This window comes from Staurois parvus, unplaced genomic scaffold (genome assembly GCF_062004578.1).
Source record: "Staurois parvus isolate SC_StPar_1 unplaced genomic scaffold, SC_StPar_1.0 ptg003153l, whole genome shotgun sequence".
Taxonomy (NCBI): Eukaryota; Metazoa; Chordata; class Amphibia; order Anura; family Ranidae; genus Staurois; species Staurois parvus.
In genome coordinates, this window is record NW_028320949.1 from 35,986 (window position 1) to 60,181 (window position 24,196).

Sequence of the window (24,196 nt, forward strand, 5' to 3'; positions counted from 1 at the left end):
GGCGGGTTTGATGGTGGCGTTGTTGGACATGATGGAGAAGTCAATGGGGGGTGGTGTCCGGGCTGGAGGGAAGACAAGAAACTCGGTTTTGGAGAGGTTCAGTTTAAGGAAGTGGAGCGACATCCAGTCTGATATGTCGCTCAACAGGTGTGTGATTCGGGCGGAGACCGAGGGGGTGAGGTGGGGGGTTGAGAGATAGATTTGTGTGTCGTCGGCATAGAGGTGGTAGTTGAAGCCGTGAGAGTGTATGAGTTGGCCAAGGGAGGAGGTGTAGATGGAGAAGAGAAGGGGCCCGAGGACAGAGCCTTGGGGGACCCCAACAGAGAGGGGGAGTGAGAGGGAGGTGGTGGCATTATAGGTAACGCTGAAAGAGCGTTGTGACAGGTAGGATGAGAGCCAGGAGAGAGCAGAATCTCTGAGGCCGAGGGAGTGTAGTTTTTTGAGGAGGAGGGGGTGGTCGACTGTGTCAAAGGCCGCAGAGAGGTCAAGGAGTAGGAGCACTGAATAGTGGCCATTAGCTTTGGCGGTTAGCAGGTCGTTGGAGAGTTTGAGTAAGGCAGTTTCGGTGGAGTGTAGGGGACGGAAGCCGGACTGTAGGGGATCGAGGAGGTTGTTGTCGTTGAGGTGAGAGCATAGGCGGGTGTAGACTAGGCGCTCGAGGAGTTTAGATGTAAATGGGAGCAGGGAGATGGGTCTGAGGTTGTTCGGGTCATTGGGGTCCAGGGAGGGCTTTTTAAGTATGGGGGTGATGTGTGCATGTTTCAGAGGGGAAGGGAAAGTGCCGGAGGAGAGGGAGAGATTGAAGATGTGGGTGAGGGAGCGTAGGATGGAGGGGGAGGGAGGTTGTAGGAGTTGTGTGGGGATAGGGTCAAGGGGGCAGGTGGTGAGGCGGGCATCAGAGAGGATCTTGGAGACTTCTTCGATGGTAGTAAGGTCAAAGGTGCGGAGTGTTGGGGGAGCTTCAGTATGAGGAATGTAGGGTGGGGTGGGAGAGGAGGTCAGAGCAGTGGTGGGGCCGTGGGAGAGGGGTGTAGAGGGGGTAGCTGAGTGAGGGGGAAGGGGGTTGGAGGGAGTTTGAGCAGCGACGAAGTCCCTGTGGGTTATGTCGAGGGGGAGGGGGGATGAGGGGGTAGCTGTGTGAGAGGGGACGGGTTGAGAAGGCGTGTGAGTTGCGGCAATGTCCTTGCGAATTGTGTCAATCTTGTTTTTGAAGTGATTGGCAATCTCAAGGGCAGTGAGTGAGGTGCTGGGTAGAGGTGGGGGTGGCGAGAGTAGAGAGTTGAAGGTGGAGAAGAGTCGGCGAGGATTGGAGGAGAGGGCCTTGATGAGGGTCAGGAAGTAGGCTTGTTTGGCAGTATGGAGGAAGGAGGTGTAGGTGTGGAAGGCAGATTTGTATCGGGTGAAGGCTTGTTGGGATTTGGTTTTGCGCCATAGTCGCTCCAGGGCACGACTGTGTCGTTTGAGGGTTTTGGTGTGATCAGTCTGCCAGGGCTGGAGCGGTCGGGGTCTGATGTTGCATGTGGTTAAAGGCGCTAGTGAGTCAAGGGCTGTTGACAGCGCATTGTTGTAGGCGGTCATAGCCAAGTCGGGGCAGGACAGGGGGAGGATGCTGTCATGGAGTTGATCAACTGCGGAGTGGAGGGAGGCAGGGTTAAGGTTGCGGAGGTTACGGCTGGTAGTAGTGTGACATTTGGAGGGGTAGGCGTTGGAGGATGAGGAGATAGAGAAGGTGATCAGGTTGTGGTCAGAGAGAGGGAAGGGGGTGTTAGTGAGGTTGTGGGGAGCGCAGCGGTTGGAGAAGACAAGATCAAGGATATTACCGTCGGAGTGGGTGGTGGATTGTATGCACTGTGCAAGTGCAAAGGAGGAGGTTAAGTGGAGGAGACGGGCTGTGTCCGGGTTGTCGAGGTTGACAGGGATGTTGAAATCCCCAAGGATGATAGTGGGTAGCTCAGAGGAGAGGAAGAAGGGTAGCCAGGAGGAGAAGTCTTCCAGGAAGCGGGTTATGGATCCAGGAGGCCGGTATATCACAGCAATCTTCAGGGGGGTTGGGAAGAATAGTTGGACGCAGTGGGCCTCGAAGGAGGAGAAGGATAGGGAGGGGGGGTTTGGGAGGACTCGGAAGGTGCTCAGCGGTGATAGGAGCAGGCCAACCCCACCACCTTTACGACCGTTGGGCCTGGGTGAGTGGGTCCAGGTGAGACCGCCGTAGGAGAGTGCAGCAGGGGAGGTAGAGTCAGTGGGCTGGATCCAGGTTTCCGTAATCGCCAGGAGGTTGAGGGAGCGGGAAACAAAGAGGTCGTGGATGGCGGTAAGCTTGTTGCACACCGATCAGGCGTTCAGGAGTGCACATGAAAACGGGGGGGAGATTTTAGGGAGCAGGGGGACAGATACTAAGTTGCGGGGGTTGTGGCAGGACGTGGAGGTGGGAGGGTTTTGTGCGGGTGAGGGAGGTGGTGGAGGGCCAGGATTCGGGGAGATGTCCCCCGCGGTTATGAGGAGGAGAAGGGTGAGAAAGGTGGCATGGGAGCGGGATGTGCAGGAGCGTGAGAAACTACTAGTGGAGGTGTTGGGGTCAGTGGGAGAGTGGAGTAATAGGAGGAGGTGGTGGGTGCCATAAATGGGTGAGGGAAGCAGTGAGGGCACAATATACAAATGTTTGGGAGGAGCAGAGGGATATAGTGAATGGATTTTGGGAACAGAGGAGAGGAAAATGAGAAGGAGGAGTGGAAGAGGCATTTTGGGGAGGTGATGAAAGCAATAGTAGGGAGATGATAGCAATGAGGGGGAGATGTACAAGTTTTGGGGTGGAGCAGAGGGGTAAAGAAATGAGATTTGTGAACAGAGGATAGTAATATGAGGAGCAGAAGAGGGGTGTATTATATAAAGGTACACGGAGTGGGACTCAGGTGTGTAAGAGATGTTTCCCAGGGTGTTTCCTTGCAGTCTGTCCAGCATGCAGTAGAGTTTCTTGCTGTTGTTGTGTCTTCCTGCTGCTTAAGTTCAACTGCTGTGTTTAACTGCTCTGCACTCATTCAAAGCCGCACTCCATCATAAGCAGCACCCCCATCAGAGACTGTGCCCCCCATCAGAGATCTCCCCCATGAGCTGAACTAAATTTATAGGGAGATGCTCAAATGAGCATTCAACTCCGCCCCAATTAGAAGCTGATAAGGCTCACATGAATAGGGGGGGATGATTCTTAGGAACCAGGCCACAGTCATAAACCTGAGTGCGCCTAGAGGTGAGGACAAGTCAACAGATACACAGATATAATTACAACATTTGGTGAGAATTTAACAGGAGTCAATGCGTTTGTCTGGTTAAGAGTGGAGGTAGCAGATAAAAGCAGTTACCCAAAGAAGAACAGCAGGAGTCAATGCGTTTGTCTGGTTAAGAGTGGAGGTAGCAGATAAAAGCAGTTACCCAGGTGAATGCAGCATTGGTCTGATGCTGCATCTTTCCCCCGCCGCCTCTAAGACTGAGAGCTGAGCTTTCAAATATTCCATAGCGCCCCCCGTATGTCCCAAGAATTCTTCCTGTTGGGGTTCCTACACCCGGAATATTCCATAGCCCCCCCCGTGTATTCAGAGAATTCCTCCTGTCCGGGTTCCCTCACCTGGTATATTCCATAGCGCCCCCCCCCCAGAATATTCAGTAGCCCCCCCCCCCCCCAGTGTGTCCGGAGAATTCCTCCTGGAGTTTTTCTCTCTCGGAGTTAATAAATAATAAAAATGGCCGACCCCCCCCCTCTCAGCCACCCAACAATGCGCTATTGTCCTGGCGGGATGTCTTTCATGGAGGCGAGATGACAGATACCTCCCCGCATCTCATCAATCGGCGCGTACAACGCGGTTCATTAGGACGGGGATCGGGATGGGCGATCGGGTTTCAGTCGCAGAGGGAAGTGGTGCCAGCCGCCCAGCTGGACGAGTTATCATTCGATATTGTAATCGCTGCGTGCCGAAGAAGGCGGAGATCGTCCAACATCTGAGCCAAGGTCCTGGATGGGGAGCCGGGTACTAAAGTTCCTCCTGGAAGGATGTTTGAGACATTGAACGGTTAAGAGCATCAGATACGCCCAATGCGTTTCGGAGGAAAAAAAGCCTCCTACTTCCTCAAGGCTTGAGCAGTCAATGGTAATACAGTCATTAATAGGATACCGAAAATACGGGAAAATCTGATAGGCCAAAGCGTTTCGGGGATTAAACCTCCCATTTCTTCGGGGTTTGAGCAGGTGATGTTCACCAAGTCCCTACTGGGCACTCCCACCCCATTCCTGCCTACCGGGCACTCCCACCCCCTTCCTGCCTACCGGGCATTTCTACCCCCTTCCTGCCTACCGGGCACTCCTACCCCCTTCCTGCCTACCAGGCGCTTCTACCCCCTTCCTGCCTACTGGGCACTTCTACCCCCTTCCTGCCTACCGGGCGCTTCTACCCCCTTCCTGCTCACCGGGCACTTCTACCTCCTTCCTGCCTACCGGGCACTCCTACCCCCTTCCTGCCTACTGGCACTTCTACCCCCTTCCTGCCTACCGGGCGCTTCTACCCCCTTCCTGCCTACTGGGCACTTCTACCCCCTTCCTGCCTACCGGGCGCTTCTACCCCCTTCCTGCCTACTGGCACTTCTACCTCCTTCCTGCCTACCGGGCACTTCTACCCCCTTCCTGCCTACCAAGCACTTCTACCCCCTTCCTGCCTACCGGGCACTTCTACCTCCTTCCTGGCTACCGGGCACTCCCACCCCCTTCCTGCCTACCGGGCACTCCAACCCCCTTCCTGCCTACTGGGCACTCCCACCCCCTTCCTGCCTACCGGGCATTTCTACCCCCTTCCTGCCTACTGGGCACTCCTACCCCCTTCCTGCCTACCAGGCACTTCTACCCCCTTCCTGCCTATCGGGCACTTCTACCCCCTTCCTGCCTACCAGGCACTTCTACCTCCTTCCTGCTCACCGGGCACTTCTACCTCCTTCCTACCTACCGGGCACTCCTACCCCCTTCCTGCCTACCAGGCACTTCTACCCCCTTCCTGCCTACCAGGCACTTCTACCCCCTTCCTGCCTACTGGGCACTTCTACCTCCTTCCTGCTCACCGGGCACTTCTACATCCTTCCTGCCTACCGGGCACTTCTACCCCCTTCCTGCCTACTGGGCACTTCTACCCCCTTCCTGCCTACCGGGCGCTTCTACCCCCTTCCTGCCTACAGGGCACTTCTACCCCCTTCCTGCCTACTGGCACTTCTACCCCCTTCCTGCCTACCGGGCGCTTCTACCCCCTTCCTGCCTACTGGGCACTTCTACCCCCTTCCTGCCTACCGGGCGCTTCTACCCCCTTCCTGCCTACCGGGCACTTTTACCCCCTTCCTGTTCATCGTTTGGCAATCTACAGTGGGGAAAATAATGATTTTTTCCCCTGCAAATTTTGTAAGTTTGCCCCCTTACAAAGAAATGGAGGGTCTATAATTGTTATCATATGTGTATTTTAGATGATAGAGAGAGAATATCAACCAAAAATCCAAAAACAACCCACGATACAAATGTTATAAATGCAGTTGCAGTTCAGAGAGTAAAATAAGTATTTGATCCCCTACCAACCAACAATGATTCTGGCTCCGGCAGACTGGCGATGTACTCATGTGGTACACAGATCAGTCCTGTCAATGGAAGAAGATGCTCCTAATGACAACTCGTTATGTGTATAACCTGTCCACAGAATCTCTTTCTTCCATCCAAACCTCACCATCAAAGGACAAGATTGTAGACCTGCACAAGGCTGGAATGGTGCTACAAGACCATCAGCAAGAAGCTTGGTGAGAAGGAGACAACTGTTGGAGCGATTATTCTCAAATGGAAGAAATACAAAATAACCATCAATCGCCCTCAGGTCTGGAGCTCCATGCAAGATCTCACCTCATGGGGTAAGGGTGAGGGATCAGCCCAGAACTACACGGGAGATTATACTAATCAATAACCATAGATATCTACAGGTATTCTTCAATCGTCCTCGGGTCTGGAGCTCCATGCAAGATGTCACCTCATGGGAGTAAGGATGATCATGAGAAAAGTGAGGGATCAACTACACGGGAGGAGCTTTTGAATGATCTCAAGGCAGGTGGACCACAGTCACCAAACAAACCATTAGTAACACAATACACCGCCATGGATTGAAATCCTGCAGCACCTGCAAGGTCCCCCTCCTCAAGAAGGCACATGTACAGGCCCGTCTGAAGTTTGCCAATGATCATCTAAATGATTCAGAGAAGGATTGGGAGAGTGCTGTGGTCAGATGAGACCAAAATTGAGCTCTTTGGCATTAACTCGACTTGCCGTGTGGAGGAAGAAAAATGCTGACTTTGAACCTAAGACCACCATCTCTACAGTCAGGCACGAAGGTGGAAACTTAATGCTTTGGGGCTGTTTCTCTGCTAAAGGTACAGGCCGACTTTGCCACATTGAGGGCCCAATGGACGGGGCCATGTATTGTAAAATCTTGGATGAGAACCTGGGTGGATGGGTGGATGGGTCTTCCAATGTGACAATGACCTAAAACATACCGCCAAGGCAACAAAGGAGTGGCTCAAGAAGAAGCACATGAAGGTCATGGAGTGGCCTAGTGAGTCTTCAGACCTTAATCCTATAGAAAATTTATGGAGGGAGCTGAAACTTCAAGTTGCCAAGCGACAGCCAAGAAACCTTAAGGATTGAGAGGAGAAGGTCTATAAAGAAGAGTGGACCAAAATCCCTCCTGAGATGTCTGCAAACCTGGGAACCAACTGCAAGAAACATCTCACTGCTGCTGGCCAACAAGGGTTCCTCCACCAACTACAAGAAACATCTCACCTCTGTGCTCTCCAGCAAGGGTTCCTCCACCAAGTACAAGAAACGTCTTAGCTCTGTGCTCGCCAACAAGGGTTCCTCCACCAAGTACAAGAAACGTCTCAGCTATGTGCTTGCCAACAAGGGTTCCTCCACCAACTACAAGAAACATTTCACTTCTGCTGGCCAACAAGGGTTCCTCCACCAGCTACAAGAAACATTTCACTTCTGCTGGCCAACAAGGGTTCCTCCACCAACTACAAGAAACATCTCACCTCTGTGCTCGCCAACAAGGATTCCTCCACCAACTACAAGAAACATTTCACTTCTGCTGGCCAACAAGGGTTCCTCCACCAACTACAAGAAACATCTCACCTCTGTGCTCACCAACAAGGGTTCCTCCACCAACTACAAGAAACATTTCACTTCTGCTGGCCAACAAGGGTTCCTCCACCAACTACAAGAAACGACTTAGCTCTGTGCTTGCCAACAAGGGTTCCTACACCAACTACAAGAAAGGACTTAGCTTTGTGCTCGCCAACAAGGGTTTCTCCACCAAGTACTAAGTCATGTTTTTCTTGGGGATCAAATACGTATTTTACTCCCTGAACTGAAACTCCATTTATAACATTTGTATCGTGGGTTTTTTCATGATTTTGGTTGATATTCTGCCTCTATCATTTCAATTACACCTTTGATAACAATTATAGACCCTTCATTTCTTGGTAAGCGGGCGAACTCACAAAATCTTCTGAGCATCAAATCATTATTTTCCTCACTGTATAGACAAGGCGGGACGAGCAGACAGACGGACACCGGTCTCTGCCCTGGGATAAGTTTGGTTGATTTTGCTCTTGTGGGTAATTATTAGCTGAGGCTGAAATGTTTCTGGAAGGACTTTAATCTTTGCTGTGCGGTCACTCTGCCTTGCAGAGAACACGCCACACCGCACACACACACATACCAGGACAGACTGCCAGCTGGAGGGCGTGAGGCCCAAGGCACGGGCTCGGTGCCCCACGAGTGAGCGGTTTGCTGTGAAATATCGAAGAGTTCACAACTTTTTTAGTTTTCCACCCAAAACACAACTAAAACGGGTTATTGTGTATGGAGCCTACTGAGACCCAAATGTATGAGATGACAGATGTCTTTGGGTCTGTCCTAAGTCCACCAGACAGCTGCTGTCTGAGGAACAATCTATCCAGAAGTATAGAATTCCTATTGTTCCCTATGGAGCAGAGGGCTAGCATTACCTGCCAGCAATACTCAGCTCCTCCCTCTCCCATCTCCATAGCAAAACTCATCTCCTCCCTATCTCCATAGCAACACTCATCTTCTCCCCCTCCAATCTTGATAGCCAGACTCATCTTCTCCTCCTTCCATTTTCATAGCACCACTCATCTCCTCCCCCTTTCATCTACATAATGACACTAGTCCCCTCCAATTCCCATTTTTATAGCAACACTCACTGCCTCCCCTTCCCATCTCCATAGCCACTCATCCCCCCATCTCCATAATGGCACTTATCTCTTCCCCTTCCCATTTAATAGCAACACTCATCTCCACCCCCTCCCATCTACATAGTGGCACCCATCTTCTCTCCTTCCCATTTTCATAGCAACACTCATCTCCACCCCCTCCCATCTACATAGTGGCACCCATCTTCTCTCCTTCCCATTTTCATAGCAACACTCATCTCCACCCCCTCCCATCTACATAGTGGCACCCATCTTCTCTCCTTCCCATTTTCATAGCAACACTCATCTCCACCTCCTCCCATCTACATAGCGGCACTCACCTTCTCCCCTTCCCATTTTCATAGCAGCACTCATCTCCACCCCCTTCCATCTACATTGTGGCACTCACCTTCTCCCCTTCCCATTTTCATAGCAACACTCATCTCCACCCCCTCCCATCTACATAGTGGCACTCACCTTCTCCCCTTCCCATTTTCATAGCAAAACTCATCTCCACCCCCTCCTATTTTCATAGTGGCACTCATCTCCACCTCCCCCATCTCTATAGTGGCACTTATCTCCTCCCCTTCCCATTTCACAAAAAAAAACACTCATTGTCTCCCCTTTTCATCTCCATGGTGGCACTCTTCTCTCCTTTCCATTTTCATAGCAACACTCACCTCCGCCCCCTCCTATCTCCATAGTGGCACTCATCTCCGCCCCTTATTTTTACAGCAACACTCATCTCCTCTATATCTCCATAGTGACACTCATCTCCTCCCCCTCCCATGTTCATAGCAACATCCATTTGCTTCCCCTCCGTTCCCCATAGCAGTACTCATCTCCTCCCCCTCTCATCCTTATAGTGACACTCATTTCCCCCCCCCCTTCCCAACCCCAAAGTGACATGCGTTTGCCACCCTTTGCATCTTAATTTCAATTTTTATTTCTTTCACCCCCAATTTCCATAGCGACACTCATCTCCTTTCCCAATCTCCATAGCAACACTCATCTCCATTTCCCCCTTCTATCTCCATAGTGACACCCATTGCGTAACCTCCCATGTTCAGAGTAACACTGATCTTCTCCTCTCCTATCTCTTTAGGGACACATATACTGTATATTCCTCTCTTTCTTCTCCATAGCAACACTCACAGCACCCCTTCCATCTCCAATAGCAATGCTCATCTCCTACATCCTGTCTCCATAGCAACCCATTCCACCTCCTCCTATTTTCACAGGGGTAGGCAGTTCCAGTTTTCATAATGACAAACATGTTATAACTATTCCAACTCTATACTAATACTCATCTCCTACCCTCATCTCCATAATCACAGTCATCACCCTCTTCTGTCGTTACACCAATGCTCATCTCCTACCTTGAGCTTCACAGTAACACTCATTTCCTTTCCTCTCCCATCTTCATAGCAATCCTCATCTCCTCCCCTAGCTCTACAGCAACACTTATCTTCTCACCCTTCTACCTCCAAAGAGAAACTCAGCTCCACTGCCCATTTCTATAGCAACTCTCATCTCCTCTCCTCCTATTTCCATAGCGATGCTTATTTCCTACCCCTTGTATATCTATATATCCTCCTTTCTCCATAGGACAGCCCTACCCTCCCTAGCTCCGTAGTGACCCTCAGCTCTCCATAGTAATGCTTGTTTCCTCCTCCTCCCATCTTTACAAGGATACTTATCTCCTGTCCCCTCCCCCCACTACTAAAATAAATAGTAAGGACTGGCCAAGCTGACCAACCCTTTTGCTGGAACCTTCAAGTCTTACTGGAAAGCAGAGGACAGTCAGATCATGGCCGACCACCAACTGTAACGCTAAAGGAATAGCTATTGTTTTGGATTGGAATGCCCAAAAAATGTATGTAGGTGCGATGGTCTGCTGGTTGAGCCCAATGGGTTTGGCATTTGGGCTTGGCAGCTCTCTACAGAGGGGAACGAGGGGGTTCTAAAACAATGACTATGGTTTTGGAATGGCATGTCCAACAAGCTCATGCAGCTGTGATGATCTGCTGGCCACATAGTCCAAAGAAAAGTGGGAACAAGACGCTGGAAAAGGATCCTCAGCTTAGAAGATAATGGGGTCCTTGGCTGAGCCCAATGGGTTTGGCAACTCTGCACAAAAGGGGGGGGGTGTAGGATGGATCTCTAAAACAATGGCTATGGTTTTGGAATGGAATGTCCATTGAGCTCATGTAGGTGTGAGGCCTTGCTGCCCATATAGTCCAACGAAAGGCTGGAGCAAGTCGTTGGAAAAGGATCCTCAGTTTAGTATATAAAGGGGTCCTTGGTTGAGCCCATTGGGTTTGGCATTTTGGTTTGGTAGCTGTCCACAAAGAGGAGGGGGGAGATTCTAAAACAAAGGCCATGGCTTTAGCATAGAAAGGTCAACAAGGTCATGTAGATCTGATGGTCTTCTGGCCATATAGTCCAAAGAGAGGTGGGAACAAGATGCTGGAGAAGGATCCTCAGCTTAGTAGATAAAGGGGTCCACAGCTGAGCCCAATGGGTTTGGGTTTGGCAACTCTCCGCAAAGTGGTGGAGTACTCCAAAACAATGGCTATGGTTTTGGAATGTAATTGCAGCAAGCTCATGTAGGAGTGATGGTCTGCTAGCCATATAGTTTAAAGAAAGGTGGAAACAAGATGCTGGTAATGGCTCGCCAGCTTAGTAGATAAAGGTGTCCTTGGTTGAGCTCAATGGCTTCAGGTTCGGCCTTTGGGTTTGGCAGCTCTCCACAAAAGGAAGGCAAGGACAGAGATTGGGACAGGGATCACCCAAATTGAAAAGTCTAAATGTAGTTGAACCAGAAGGAGAGAGAACCAAACATTTGAGCATTTTATCGATTTCGTAGAAGACAAAAGGAAAGCCAGAAGGTATCTAATGCATTTCTGGGGTCAAATAATTCCCCCCTTCCTCAGAGTTTTAACAGCTATCAATGTGTCTGATGGACTCAGAGTAAAGGCTCCTGAGGGAGAAGAATGATCAGTGAATGAGGGTCATTATAAAGCAGTGGAGCTGCCTTGATGAAGAGGGGTTTTTGGCCCCTAAGCACGTTGGATGCCTTCTGTTTTTCATTTTGACTGCTTTGGAATCGATAAAATACTTTTGGACTCTAAGCATTTGTTTGTCTCTCCTTCTGGTTCAATAACAGTTTGGCCATATCGAGTCTTCTGTGTATGGGACAAAATATATAGGATAATTGATACATTTGTGATAGTATATAATGAAGTTTGGAAGGATAAAGGAGATGGTGTTCTGTTTTACTTCCATGTTACTGAACCCAATCTTGCCTATGTGAGATAATACAACCAAAGCTTCTGAGTCATAATTGTGTCAAATACCACAGCTGCAGAATGTTCTGATCTCAGATGTGATTCGCCTTTCCTTTCCTTTCCCCTCCCCTTTCCATTCCATTCCCCTTTCCATTCCTTTCCCCTTTCCTTTCCTTTCCCCTTTCCTTTCCTTTCCCCTTTCTTTCCTTTTCTTCCTTCCTTTCTTTCCTTTCCTTCCTTCCTTTCTTTTTTTCCCTCCTTCCTTCCTCCCCTTCCCTTCCATTCTTCCTCCCCTTTCCTACCTTCCTTCCTTCCTTCCTTTCCTTTCCTTGCCTTGCCTTGCCTTGCCTTTCCTTCCTTCCTTCCTTCCTTTCCTTTCCTTTCCTTGCCTTGCCTTGCCCTTTCCTTCCTTCCTTCCTTCCTTCCCTTTCCTTTCCTTTCCTTTCCTTGCCTTGCCTTTCCTTCCTCATTTATTTCCTTTTCTTCCTTTCTTTCTTTTCTTGCCTTTCCTTCCTTCCTTCCTTCCTTCCTTCCTTCCTTCCTTCCTTCCTTCCTTCTTTTCTTCCTACTTTCTTTCCTTTCCTTCCATTTTTTCCCCTCCTTCCTTCCTTTCTTCCTCCCCTTCCCTTTCCTTCCTTCCTTTCCTTCATTTCCTTCCTTCCCTTTCTCTTCCCTTTCCTTCCTTTATTTCTTCCCCCTCCTTTCTTCTTTCCTCCCCTTTCCTTCCCTTTCCTTTCCTTTCCTCCCCTTTCCTTTCCTCCCCTTTCCTTTCCTCCCCTTTCCTTTCCTTTTCTTTCCTCCCCTTTCCTTTCCTCCCCTTTCCTTTTCTCCCTTCCTTCCTGTCCTGGTGACCACTGTTGTGGGAACTCAAGGGGATGTCAGATATAAATGTTATAGCTGTTGTGACCAGAACAGGAGGTGGGGAAGTCTTCCAATGGGGAAACGTGTTCTGGTGACAACTGTTTCCTTCACTTTGGAGAGATTTCTTCCTCCTGTTGGGTCTCCAGTACATGAAACACAGACAGTAAAACAAAACCCGACAGGGGTCCTAACTCACCCCTACTACATCAAACAATGGAAATAAAAAAGGATTTAACATTAGATACTCTATAATGAGAACTGATGAGTCATTACTGAACAACAGAAAGAAAAAAGCAAACAATCATATAGTGTAGCTCTTTAGGTAATTGGTCAATAATAGAGCTGGTCAAAAAACATGAAGTCCCAAGGACGCAAGATTGGGGACCATCCCTGGAAATTAGTTACATTTGGGTAATAACTACCCAAAATAATGGGTCCTGGTCATGTGACCTGAATGTTTTCCAGAGCCCCTTCTCTGTGATGTCACAAGCACAGTGGTCAGCCATGTTGACGCGATCAATCCCCAGACCAGCGCAGATCACACATGTACGATTTTATTCAAAACAGATTCTGGTTCTTCCATAGAAAGGCAGAGCGGGTCACTTACCCGAGGGGTCTGCAGTCAGCCCAGACAGCAAGAAGGTGGGGGACAGTTGGAATCCAGTGCGCTGTATGCGTCGTGTCCGTGTTGGTGGTGGGAAGTGAGAAATGACCCTTCAACTGGATTCCCTGTCACTCATTAACCAGACAGGCTGCTGATTTATAACTAACAGACCAACATCACATCTACCCTTCTCCAGTCCCCAGAATGTTCTGCTCAAAGGAAATCTACAATGAGAGACAGATGGACAGATAGATAGATAGATAGATAGATAGATAGATAGATAGATAGATAGATAATAGATAGATAGATAGATGATAGATAGATAGATAGATAGATAGATAGATAGATAGATAGATAGATAGATAGATAGATAGATAATAGATAGTTAGATAATAGATAGTTAGATAGATAATAGATAGATAGATAGATGATAGATAGATAGATAGATAATAGATAGATAGATAATAGATAGATAGATAGATAGATAGATAGATAGATAGATAGATAGATAGATAGATAGATAGATAGATAATAGATAGATAGATAATAGATAGATAATAGATAGATAGATAGATAGATAGATAGATAATAGATAGATAGATAATAGATAGATAGATAATAGATAGATAGATAGATAGATAGATAATAGATAGATAGATAATAGATAGATAGATAGATAGATAGATAGATAGATAGATAGATAGATAGATAATAGATAGATAATAGATAGATAGATAGATAGATAGATAGATAGATAGATAGATAGATAATAGATAGATAGATAGATAGATAATAGATAGATAGATAGATAGATAGATAATAGATAGATAGATAATTAATAGATAGATAGATAGATAGATAGATAGATAGATAGATAGATAGATAGATAGATAGATAATAGATAGATAGATAATTAATAGATAGATAGATAGATAGATAGATAATTAATAGATAGATAGATAGATAGATAGATAGATAATAGATAGATAGATAGATAGATAGATAATAGATAGTAGATAGATAGATAATAGATAGAGAGATAGATGATTGATAGATAGATAGATAGATAGGATGGGATAGGATAGGATGGGATGGGATGGAATAGGATAGGATCGGATGGGATAGGATAGGATGGGATAGGATAGGATGGGATGGGATAGGGTAGGATAGGATGGGATAGAATAGGATGGGATAGGATAGGATGGGATGGGATAGGGTAGGATAGGATGGGATGGGATGGGATGGCATAGGATAGAATAGAATAGGATAGGATGGGATAGGATAGGAAAGGAATAGGATAGAAAAGCAGGAATCAACAGCTTGTATCAGGAGCTTCTCACACAGATATATAGTTGTGTAATACACTAATTGAACAGAACACTAGATGTGGAAGACTTTCAGTCACTCTCTCCAACGGCAGATGGCAGTCATTAGACACTTTTGGTATTTGTTATGTTCCTTCCTTACACCAGATGGCACTAAAATTCAAAGCAATCCTGTCCTGAGAAAATTCAAGGTTTGCTAAACTCTCTTTCAGGAAATTCTAGTTCTGTTGCCTGTTGTGCTAATAAAGTGTATCTAATCCAGCATTCTGGTATAAACTTCGTCCTGGGGGGGTCATCTCACAGAAGAGCCCAACTAGCCATGGCAGCACCAGTGGTGGGTCAGACCTACCTTCTGGGCCATAGACAGTGACATAAACCAAACTGTCCTCCTCCCACGATATCCAATTCTTTTGAAAAAAAAAAAAGTATATTGGGAATGAAGGTATCAACTCTGCATGGAAGGTTATGGAAGATCTTTCCTGGTATGGAGGGTCTGTCCCTTTATGAAGAGTCTGCTTCTGGAGGGAGGGTCTTCTTTGGGGTGGTGATTATGCTTTAGTATGGAGGTCTTGTCTCTTTATGGAGCTTTTTTTTTATATGTATGGGGGTTCTATCTCAGCATGAAGGTTCTATCTCATTGCTGAGGGTCTGTCTCTGGATGGGGGGATCAGTCTTCAATGGGATGGTGGTTCTACTTTTGGATGGAGGTCCTGTTGTATTGAAGGTCTGTCTGTGAAAAGGGGGGGGGGGGGCTGCTGCAGTATAGAGAACATTCCTTTATATTGGAAAAAAGTATGCTTCTGAGTAGAGTGTCTTCACTGGGATGGAGCTTCTGGCTCTGCATGGAGGGCCTGCCCTTTTACGGGGATTATACTCAGGATGGAGGAACTGGCTCTGTATGAAGGGTCTGCCACTCTATGGAGGATTATAATAGGGATGGATGGACTGACGATAGTGAGTCTGACTTTGGGTTGAAGGTCTGTCTGTGGATGGAGGGTCTGTCTCATTATTGAGGGTCTGTCTCTGGATGGAGGTATTTGTTGCGATCTAGAAGGTCTTGCTTCCTTATGGGTAATTATGCTGGGGATGGGGGAACTGGCTCTGTATGGAAGACCTGTCTCTTTATGGAGGGTCTGTCTCTAGATGGGGGATCTGTCTTGGTATTGAGGGTCTGCTTTTTAATGAGGGACAGAGGGTCATCATTGGTATGGTGGTTCTACTTCAGGATGGAGGTCCTGTCTCTGTGTGGAGGATCTGTCTCTCTATGGAGGATTATGATAGGAATGGAGGAACTGACTATGGTGAGTCTGACTTTGTATTGAAGATCTTTCTGTGGCTGGAGGGTCTCTCTTAGTATGGAGGGTCTGCTTTTTTATGGGCAGTCTGCTTCTGGGTGGAGGGTCTTTATTCAGATGGAGTTCCTGCTTGGGATGGAGGTCCTGTTTCTGTATGGAGGGTTTGCCTCTCTATGGAAGATTATAACCAGGGCAGAGGGACTGACTGTGTATGAAGGCTCTATCTTGGGAGTGAGGTTCTGCCTCCGTTTGTAGGATCTGTGTCTAGTGTGCAATACTTGAGGTGGAGGGTCAGCTTCGGGATGGTTCCTAGGCCCCATCCACTGGTTTGTAACTTGCAGACATAGTGGGATCTGCACACGTGGGTATTTTAGTGAACCCAACATTTTCAGTGTGACCAAAGTAATAACAAAGGCTCTATCTGATGACTGGAAGAGTATTTAGTTTGCAATTTTATTTGCCAAGAAGCACAGCAGTAATTTTGCAGCAAGACATAAACACTACAACCAGGTAATAAGACGTGAATCAAAATAAAATGGCAACACAAACAAAATCTTAAAGGTAGTATCATGTTTATTTGAAAAAAAATTATAACTGAAAAGGCAGACATTGGCTGCTTTAGAACATGAAACCTATATATTGTATAGGAGGGTCTTTGTCTTTATGGGGGAGTCTGTCTCAGTATTGAAAGGGTCTGCCTGTTTATGGAGGTCTGTCTCTGTATGGAGGCTCTGTCTAGTTGTACAACACAGGTGTCAAACACAAGGCCAAATCTGTCCCTCCAGGCCATTTCATGTGGCCCTTGCACTTTTCCTTGTCTCCGCCCCCCACCTAGTCTCATCAGTCGGCAGCAGAGAGGAGAATAGAAGTCCTCTGCCAAATCCTGCACCTCTCATTGCAGCAGCAGCACCCCCTCATCTCTACCTCCCCTGGTCTCAGCATTCAGCACACTCTGGTAACTGACTCCACTCCTCCTCTGGTCCTCCTCCAGACCCTGCATTTTCTGATTTCCAACTCTGCCCCCAAAAGGGGATGCACGATGATGTTAGGGAGGGTGTGGGATTCTTGACACCTGATGTATTGGGGGGTGGGGTGCTCTGGACATCTACTCTTACAGATACAACCAGCCCTTTGAAGGCAACCATAATGCTGATATGGCCCACGGTGAAATGGAGTTTGACACCCCTAGTATACAGGGTCTGTCTCTGGATTGAAGGGTTAGTATCTGTGTAGAACATTTATCATGGTATGAAAAGTTGGCCCCTTTATGCAGAGTCTGCTTCTGGATGGAGGATGTTCATTGGGATGGTGGTTCGTCTTCAGTCTGGGGGGGGGGGGGGGGGTAGGTGTCTCGGTATAGAGGGTCTGCCCCTTTGTGAAGAATATGCTTCTGGATGGAGGGTCTTCTTTGGTGGTGATTCTGCTTCCATATGGCGGTCCTTGCACTGAGTGAAGTTTTTCTGTATGTATGGGATTCAATCTCAGCATGGAGGGTTTGTCTCATTATTCAGGGTCTGTCTCTGGATGGGGGTTTCTGTCTCGGTATGGAAGGTTTTCTTCTTCATGGAGAATTATGATGGGGATGGGGGAACTGATTCAGTGTCTGTATGGAGGATCTGCCTTAGTGTAGAAAGTCTGTCTCTGGATGGAGGGGGTCTGTCCTGGTATGGAGGGTCTACCCCTTTATGAAGAGTCTTCTTCTGGATAGAAGGACATTTTTGGGGTGGTGATTCTGTTTCTGTATGGAGTGTTTCTATATGTATGGGGGGTTCCAACTCAGCATGGAGGGTCTGTTTCAGTATTGAAGGTCTGTCTCTGGATAGGGGAGTCTGGCTTAATATGGAAGATCTGCCCCTTTATGAAGAGTTTTCTTCTGGATGGAGGGTCTTCTCTGGAGTATGATTCTGTTTCCATATGGTGGTTATTTCTCTGTATGGAGTGTTTCTATTTGTATGGGGTTCAATATCAGCATGGAGGATCTGTCTCAGTTTTGTGGGTCTGTCTCTGGATGGGGGTGTCTGTCTCAGTATGGAAGGTCTGCTTCTTTATGGATTATGCTTGGGATGGGGGAACTGGCTCTGTATGGAGGATCTGTCTTGGTATGTAGGGGATGTCTCTGGATAAGGAGGGCTGTCTTGGGATGGAGGGTCTGCATTTTAATAAGGAGTCTGCTTCTGGAGGGTCTTCTTTGGGTGATTTGGGATAGAGGTCCTGTCTCTGTATAGAGGGACTGCCTCTCTATGGAGGATTATACTGGGGATGAAGGAACTGACCCTGTATGGACAGTCTGTCAGTGGATGGGATGGTCTGTCTCAGTATGGAGGGTCTGCCTTTTTATTGGGAGTCTGCTTCTTCTGGATGGAAGGTCTTCTCTGGGGTGGTGATTCTGCTTCAGTATGGAGTTCCTGTCTCTGTATGGAGTGTTTCTATATGCATGGGGGTTCCTTCTCAGCATGGACTGTCTATCTCAGTATTGAAGGTCCGTCTCTGGATGGGGGTGTCTGTCCCAGTATGGAGGGTCTACTTCTTATGAAAGAATATGCTAAGAATAAAGGGATAGGCTCTGTATGGAGGTTCTATTTTGGTAAACAGGGTCTGTCTCTGGATGGGAAGGTCTCCCTCAGTATAGAGAGTCTGCATTTTAATGGAGAGTCTGCTTCTGGATAGACAGTATTTGTATGGAGAGTCTGTCGCTCTATGGGGGATTCTGCTCAGGATGGAAGGACTGGCTCTGTATGGAGGATATGCCCCTCTATAGGGGATTATGCTCAGGATGGAGGGACTGGCTCCGTAGGAAGGATCTATCTCAGGATTGAGGTTCTGCCTCTCTGGGTAGGAGGCATCAGCTTTAGGATGGTTCCCAGACAATAACCAGCTTGAGGGAGGCCCCAGCCACTAGTTTTCAGCTTGCAGATATAGTGAGGTCTACACAAAAAAAGCAAGACGCCTAGGTATAGCAGTGTGCAATGCTGGGGTAAGGATAACATTGTACGGTTACACGCATTGGCCTCTAATAGTAACCCATGTCTACACTTGCAGTACAAAATAAAAAACACAAAATACTAAGAATACATGCAGCCTTCACCCTAACCCATGTTATTATTATTTTGTATTTGTATATTTTATTTATGTAAAATCATATGTGATTTAGAGTAGTATATCAATTACAGGTATTAAATCGTAAGCAGTTGTAATATTTTCACATCATTTTCTTTTCACAGGCTAAAATACTTCTATTGGTAAGATCTCTGTGGCTGGTTCCCGGGTCTGCGCACTTGCCGTGCCCATTAATATATGAATTTCCTCATTCTTACGCAGGTTGCAGTACATTGAAGCTATCACATCAGAATATAGAATTGATTCCAGTAGCTATTGCATTCGGAGCGTGCACAAATCTCTAGCAAGCAGGAATGGCCTAAAACACATGGGATGGTTGGAGAGCCCATTATTCGACTGCTTGCTCATTTGGGGTCCCAACATTACTGACCAGGAAGCAGGAATAATCCAGGTCCTCTCGGGATCCCTGTAATGATACAAATGAGAGTCTTTAAGGTAAGGAAATGTGTCGTCATTGTTCTAAAGCAATGGTGTCCAAAATGCGACCCGAGGGCCGGATGTGGCCCTTTTCTTGCCTTTGTCTTGCCCTCGAGGCACTACTACTTCCACTGATACCAACAATGGGGCACTATTACTTCTCCTACTGACCACATGCGTTATCTAATTTTTTAAATCCCACTGACAATCGAGTCTGAGACATTGTGGACCTCCATTGATGCTGGGGAATTTTCCACTCCCACTGGCCACAGTCTGGCCCTCCTAAAGTCTAAAGGACAGTAAAATGGCCCTTTGTTTACGAGGTTTGGAGACCCTGTTCTAAAGGGTTGAGTTTGTTTTATACATGTTTTCTTCCTAATATTCCTTACAGGGATGACTGCCAAGACTAAACAACAGAGGGCAACTCCAGATGGATAAGAGTTGTGGGTAAGAGTTTGAAGGAACTTTGCTATTTTGAAATATTTGATTTTGTTAAGAGCAGATTATACTGAGGGTATGAGGCGCAATATTCCAAGCCATCAATCAAGCCTTTGCAGACTTTGCAGGCATTGGATTAGCCATTTTCACATGACATAGGATGAGCCATTGGACAAGACATTGCAGACACTGGATGAGCCATTGGACAAGCTATTGCAGCCATTGGTTATCCCATGGACAAATCTTTGGAAGAGCCATTTCAGACATTGGATGAGCCATTGGACAAGCTATTGCAGCCATTGGTTATCCCATGGACAAATCTTTGGATAAGCCATTGCAGACATTGGATGAGCCATTGGACAAGCCATAGCAGACATTGCTTATCCCATGGAGAAATCTTTGGATAAGCCATTGCAGACATTGGATGAGCCATTGGATGAGCCATAGCAGACATTGCTTATCCCATGGAGAAATCTTTGGATAAGCCATTGCAGACATTGGATGAGCCATTGAACAAGCTATTTCAGCCATTGGTTATCCAATGGACAAATCTTTGGATAAGCCATTGCAGACATTGGATGAGCCTTTGGACAAGCCATTGCAGACATTGGTTATTCCATGGAGAAATTTTTGGATGAGCCATTGCAGACATTGGATGAGCCATTGGACAAGCTATTTCAGCCATTGGTTATCCAATGGACAAATCTTTGGATAAGCAATTGCAGACACTGGATGAGCCTTTGGACAAGCCATTGCAGACATTGGTTATTCCATGGAGAAATCTTTGGATGAGCCATTGCAAACATTGGATGAGCCATTGGACAACCCATTGCAGACATTGGATGAGCCATTGGACAACCCATTGCAGACAATGGTCATTCCATAGGCAAATCTTTGGATAAGCCTTTGTAGCCATTGGACAAGTCATTGTAGGAGCCATTGAAACAACTGGACATGCCATTAGGCAAGCAAAATCAGCATTTGAATTAGCAATTGCAGCAACTGGAAGAGCTCAGCCCAGCTTTGGTTCTTCAAAGGAAAACCCATCCTCGACCTTTCTTGTGAATAGTGAAATTGGGAGTTTTAATTTCTCATAAACTTTGTCAAAAAAGGAGATGTTCCAGCAAAATGCATTGGAGTCATAATTGTAAAATTAGGGTTGTTTTTAATTTCACCCCCATTTACTCCAATGCATTCCACCAAACTCGCAAAATTTTGCTAAAACCTCTAGATTTTTGTAAACTAGAAATGTTTTTTAATGCAATTTTGCATATCCTTAATGCTCCCAGCCTGGAGCCTCTTTTCCAAAGACGGACCACTACTACTCCAATAGATACCAGCACTTAATGCCGGCCCCGGCACCATGATCTACTGCTTTACCTTTAGACCATCTCAGAACTGTAATTATGCATAATGCAGCTCACGTAGTGAAAGAAACAACACCTCCTGCGCTCAGGGACCCAGATCAAGGGTGGATGGGTGGGAAGACCACTTGTGGAAGTAGTCCACCAATGGATCAAAGGTTGTGCAGATCTTAACAAGGCTGTGGAAGCCCGACCAGTACTGCAAAGTAAAACAAAAAGAAAGCGCACCAACCTAAATAAACTGTGGTTTTTGTTAGCTCTGAGGACGAAGGGACCCCCTTCGAAACACGTCAGCGGAACTTTGAGAGTCTCCCCTCTTGATGTGACTCTCACTAGTTTTGCATTTCAATGTTCCTTGAGGCTCTTATACGCCTGTTTTACTTCTTTGTTTGTGAGTATATAGCTCATGTAGTGACAACAGTATGCACTTGTGGATCTATTTTTTTAGATTTTTCAGGGGGTTAACATAAAACAACTCAATTTTTGCTGTAACAATGTAACTAATGTGGACCTAAACAAAGAGTGAGTATTTTTAAGTATCGACATCAGCAGGTCTTCAACTTCCTCCTGTTACTACTCTGAGTGTCTAGACAGGATGTGAGTTGCTCAAACCCAGCCACGGGGAAGATCACGACCACCCCGCCATGGTGTCCTGCAAACTGCACATGGCCTGAGACAAGAATGGCCTGCCGTGGGGATAAATATGTATTTCCTGCTAGAAGTTCTAGGATGAGACATGTGAATGCCTTCTGTTTTAGGAAGGCTTTACTGTGCTATGCACCGGCTGGGGGGCCTTTTGTTCCTTTTCACCATAATCTATATGGGTATACTGTCTTGTTGGGTCCAAAACTCTACTCCATGGTTTCCAAGCCCAGCACTGATGATGGTGATGGTTGAACGTTATAAAGGTAAAATCAGCCCCTTTGCTTGTGCAGCCCATAGGTACAGGTCTACCTAATCCGGCCCTCAGGGCATCTGTTAGAACCCACAGGGCCCTTTCGTCCCGCCAATATTTGATGATTCCCTCCTCCTTCCTTGATTTTTTCAACCTCGTTGCCCTGTTTCCTCATTAATCCGTTATAATATGTCTCGAACCCCCCTACGGCATCCTAGGAGTCACATGCACTCCTCTATCCCCTTCCCAACCCTTCCCACCCCCCACTGCTACTATACCCCACTTCCCCCCTTCCCCCTTAACGCTAGTTTTTCTTTTCTCTTTCCCTGGCACCCCCACATGATTTTGGGGAGAGCACCCCTGTAACCACATTGTACTATACCCAGGGGCGGACTGACAACTCATGGGGCCCCGGGGCAATAGGGGATCATGGGGCCCCTGTGTCCTTGCCCAAACTCAAAAAAGCCTATGAAAGAGGTACAAGGGGCATCTCATGGGGCCCCCTACTGACCCCGGGCCCTCAGGCAGTTTCCAAATGGTCAGTCCGCCCCTGACTATGCCTATATATGAGTAAATATGCCTACATACAACTATGTCTTCCTTCGATCATCCAAGCATTTTATATTTTGGTGCTTTTCTCCCCACCGTTATATGGACATCATACCTGTTTTCACAAATTTTTCTGTTCAAATGTCTATGGATTGTCCCATGCCTATGTTCCCAACCCTTGAAAACTAATAAAATGTTTGAACAAGAAACCACGGGGCCTAATACAGCCAACCTGACCCTTCAGAAAAATCCCAGTATACTATGCTTCAGTTATGAATGAACTCAGTGAGTGATAGGTGCCAATCACTCATTGTGTTCATTCGGGAAAGGAAGGGGCTGGTTAATGTGACATATTTATCAGACCCTTCCCCCACTCTACATTCTGAAGGATCCTATTGTATCCTTGCAGCTGCCGATGAGAAGGAGAGGAGGGAAGCCGGCACTGTGGGGGCCCAGGCAGCTGGGTGAATTGGATGTGGGCAGGGAGGGTGATGGTGGGGGGGGGGTGTTACTGGAACCGATCCCCTATATGGCTCTCTCTGCCGCAGCTGAAAACTAGAGAGAGAGGAGAAGAACTCAGCTTTCGGATGCTGCAGAGAGAGCCGTAAAGGGGATTGGTTCCAGTAATTGCCCCCACACCACCGTTCCCATCACCCTCCCTACCCACATCCAATTCACCCAGCTGTCTGGGCCCCCACAGTGCTGGCTTCCCTCCTCTTTTTCTCACCGGCAGCTACAAGCACACAATAGGATCCTTCAGGATGGGGAGTGGGGGAAGCGTCTGATAAGTATGTCACATTAACCAGCCCCTTCCTTTTCCAAATGAACACAATGAGTGATTGAGGAGGACAGGTGGTACCCAGAGGCGGACTGACCATTTGGAAACTTGGGCACTGCCTGAGGGCCCGGGGTCAGTAAGGGGCCCCATGAGATGCCCCTAGTACCTTTTTCATAAGCTTTTTTGAGTTTGGGCAAGGACACAGGGGCCCCATGATCCCCTATTGCCCGGGGGCCCCATGAGTTGTCAGTCCGCCCCTGGTGGTACCCCCTTATCCACGGCCCTGCCGGCCCTCATGTCTTGAGTTCTGTAAGCTGTCTGGATGGGTGACTTACCTTTTTCTTTGTCTTTGGTGTATCTTTAAGTAGAAATGGCGCCAATGGGAAAAGCAAAAAAAAGGACAAAAGAAGAAAGTAAATATGAGTTAGTTCAGCATAAACAGATCATCTTTTAAGGCCACCAATGAACAAAATCCATACCTTCGAAGCGGTTGATATCCGTCTCCTGCAGGTCGGTCACCGCCGGGTTCTCTTTGCCGGTGTTGTGGTCCAGGTCCGTCATACTTATATTGGTCCGATAACTTCCAACGGAGACCAAATCTGTGGAGAGACGAGAAAACATGGAAATACAAAAGGCTGCGGTTCCTCGGAATGCCAGTTTCCTGGCTATTAGGTTGGTCCACTGGCTTTGATACTTTCTGATTCTCTGTCCCGGGTGCGGAGTGAGCAGTTTGGGAATTTCAGAGGGGACTCTGGTAGCAATGAGGGGTACAGGAGCAGCATGGAGGACCCCAGCAAGTATTTAAAATGCTGCTTCAAAGCGGAACTAAACCTTCCTTTCCGTTTCAGCCAAGGAAGCTGCCATCTTAGCCTCTGTTCGATCTGCAGCTTCCATAGTGCTGGTTTGACAGTTTGGTTGATAGCACATATAAAAAGTGACAGTTGGCATTCCCAGCATGACGGGAATGTAACTGTTTTTTTGAAACC

The 24,196-nt window shown here is 47.3% G+C and overlaps 1 protein-coding gene and 1 long non-coding RNA gene across 2 annotated transcripts in view; both read right to left on the minus strand.

Moving 5' to 3' along the window:
• HPN (hepsin) overlaps nt 1-13,122 on the minus strand; it is a 38,152-nt gene extending 25,030 nt beyond the window's left edge. The window contains exon 1 of the mRNA XM_089667288.1: nt 13,036-13,122. The gene's annotated coding sequence lies outside the window, so the exon portion shown is untranslated. The remainder of the gene's footprint in view (nt 1-13,035) is intronic.
• Nucleotides 13,123-16,207: 3,085 nt separating this feature from the next.
• On the minus strand, nt 16,208-23,810 carry LOC149428538 (uncharacterized). Its single transcript, XR_016310719.1, has 3 exons — nt 23,690-23,810; nt 23,546-23,568; nt 16,208-19,175 (listed from the first exon to the last, which is right to left on the minus strand). It is a non-coding gene; the product is annotated as an uncharacterized LOC149428538 (long non-coding RNA).
• Between the last annotated feature and the right edge of the window lie 386 nt (nt 23,811-24,196).